Source organism: Pygoscelis adeliae, unplaced genomic scaffold, assembly GCF_000699105.1.
Source record: "Pygoscelis adeliae isolate BGI_AS28 unplaced genomic scaffold, ASM69910v1 Scaffold628, whole genome shotgun sequence".
Classification (NCBI taxonomy): domain Eukaryota; kingdom Metazoa; phylum Chordata; class Aves; order Sphenisciformes; family Spheniscidae; genus Pygoscelis; species Pygoscelis adeliae.
Genome location: NW_008825408.1, coordinates 477,439 through 477,662, shown reverse-complemented (window position 1 = coordinate 477,662; position 224 = coordinate 477,439).

The window sequence follows — 224 nt, the reverse complement described above, 5'->3', positions numbered from 1 at the left end:
GTTTTCCAGCTGGCCACCTAAAACACCCTCGAGTTGCCTCTGCCCAGAAGCACCCGATGCCCCACACTGTTAGCGGCGGAGGCTGCTCCGTGTCAGCCGGTTGGATTCAGGGGAGAGAGGAGATGCTCTACAGTCCTCCTCTGCTACGGTATAAGAAAATTAACCGTATCACCACCGGTTATCATCAAAGCATTACCATTCCTGATCCTGAAACTGCTGCCCGG